Source organism: Salvelinus fontinalis, chromosome 17, assembly GCF_029448725.1.
Source record: "Salvelinus fontinalis isolate EN_2023a chromosome 17, ASM2944872v1, whole genome shotgun sequence".
NCBI lineage: Eukaryota > Metazoa > Chordata > Actinopteri > Salmoniformes > Salmonidae > Salvelinus > Salvelinus fontinalis.
The window spans coordinates 29,473,697-29,476,055 of record NC_074681.1 but is presented as its reverse complement, the minus strand read 5'-3'; the positions used below and the strand labels follow the sequence as shown (position 1 = coordinate 29,476,055).

At 44.8% G+C, this 2,359-nt stretch overlaps 1 pseudogene; it reads left to right on the top strand.

Moving 5' to 3' along the window:
• Nucleotides 1-334: 334 nt before the first annotated feature.
• LOC129814598 (uncharacterized protein K02A2.6-like) lies at nt 335-2,094 on the top strand (annotated as a pseudogene).
• The last annotated feature ends 265 nt before the right edge of the window (nt 2,095-2,359 follow it).

Here is a 2,359-nt window from a genome sequence, read left to right as displayed (position 1 = left end):
CCAGCTCCGACAAACGTTGCAGAGCTGAAAGCCTATCTAGGCTTACTGAACTATTACAATTGCTTCCTCCCGAACCTCTCTACTCTCTTAGCTCCTCTATATCATCTGTTAAGGAAGGATGTGGCCTGGAAATGGTCAGAAAGACATGAAGAAGCTTTTGCAAAGTCAAAGGTGTTACTGCAATCAGCTGAAGTGCTAGTGCACTACTCAGCAGACAGAGATCTCATCCTATCGTGTGATGCCTCATCGTAGGGTGTGGGGGCGGTGGTATCCCACCGGATGGAGAATGGTGCAGAGAAACCTATCGGGTTCATGTCAAGAACGTTGTCGCCAGTGGAGAAAAAGTACTCTCAGTTGGACAAGGAAGGACTGGCTGTCATATTCGGAATACAGAGATTCCACAAATACTTGTACGGGAGAACATTCACTATTGTGACGGATCATAAGCCTCTGATCTCTCTGTTCCATGAACAAAAGCCAGTACCACAAATGGTCTCTCCAAGAGTTCAACGTTGGAATGTGTGGCTCAGGGCCTACGAGTACTGAATAATTTACATACCAGGTAGATACCATGGGAATGCTGATGCTCTGAGTAGGCTGCCCGTTCCAGAAATCATCATTCAGGAAGAAGAAAATGACCAGGTTTTGATGATCGATGTGTTGGATGATGCACCGGTGAACACAGCACAAATCAGGCAATGGACTTCAAAGGATGTGACATTATCACAAGTGCATGAATTTATCCTGAAAGGATGGCCTACAGTGACAGAGCTTCAGATCATGCCTTACTACACTCGCCGCTTGGCATTGAGTGTTCGAGATGGATGTGTTCTGTGGGGTTCAAGAGTAGTTATCCCACCACAAGGGCGGGGGTTGCTACTGAAGTTGTTGCATCAGTCGCATCCAGGTATGTCGAGGATGAAAGGCCTAGCGAGGTCATATGTCTGGTGGCCAAAGATGGACCACGATGTGGAAAATGAGGTTAGCCGGTGTGCAGATTGTCAGAGTAACAGGAAGTCACCCCCCACCGCGCCATTACATCCATGGGAATGGCCAGAAAAACCATGGACACGACTACATGTGGACTACGCTGAACCTTTCCTAGGGAAAATGTTCCTTGTGCTGATTGATTCTCATTCAAAGTGGATGGATGTTTACCCCATGAACACGTCAACATCGTGCGCTATGATTGAGAAGTTGAGACAAAGCTTCAGTGTTATGGGATTGCCTCAAATGTTGGTTAGTGACAATGCTACTTGTTTTACAAGCACTGAATTCACAAGTTTCATGAAACAAAATGGAATTCAGCATGTTACGTCGGCCCCTTTTCAACCCATCTTCAAACGGATTAGCAGAACGTGCGGTTCAGACCTTGAAGGAGGGGATGAGGAAGATGCAAGGGCCCAGCATTGAAACAAAGGTGTCAAGATTCTTGTTTAGCTAAAGGATTACTCCTCAAGCTACGACTGGGTTGTCACCTGCAGAAATGTTGATGTCAAGGAGGTTAAGGTCAACCCTGGATCTCATCAGACCAGACCTGAAAATGAAAATACAACAAAAGCAATGGAATCAAAAATGTAATCATGACACCCGAGCAAAACTCAGAAGTTTCTCACCTGGAGATGATGTCTATACAAGAAACTATGGGTTTGGTCCTAAATGGATTCCAGCTACCATTGAGGATTGCTCAGGACCAGTATCTTATACTGTGATCATCGGAAGGGGACAAAGACTAAGGAGACACGTGGATCAGATCCAAGCTCGAATTCCAGTTCCATCCGAAGATCTGGATCAATGCTTAAACGAGCAGGACAGGACATTGGAACGTTCCCCAGAGTTGCAGTTGGACAAACCACCTGAGACCAACAATGCTCAACTTCCTGAGACCACCAGTCCGGGACGACCTCCTCCTGTGAAGCCTCCACAAAAGGACTTTGTTTCACCATCAAGGGGTGAAGATCTGGTGGCACCAGCTACACCACCTCTGAGACGCTCTATTAGAGAGAGACGTCCGCCAGACTTTTTCAGATCCTAAAGGAGATAATTTTTGAAAAAATGTAAATAAGAATATAGCATAGCTCCGAAAGGAATTAAATTGGGTTATTAGCTTTAAAGGGGGGGAATGTAGTAACCTGGTATATTTATGTTTACCAATAAATGGCAGTATTGACTCAAGACGGGGATTTGCTTCCCGCTCTCCGTAGCTATTTCCTATGTCTGCCTGTATAACTATGATTAAGAAAGCTTCAGGTAGTTTAAGCCAGGTGCATAAGATAATGTAAATCTAAGTTACAATTTAATACTAAACCGTACGTAAGTCTCATGAGTCGTAATTATAAGAAGCCTTTAAGGATACTAC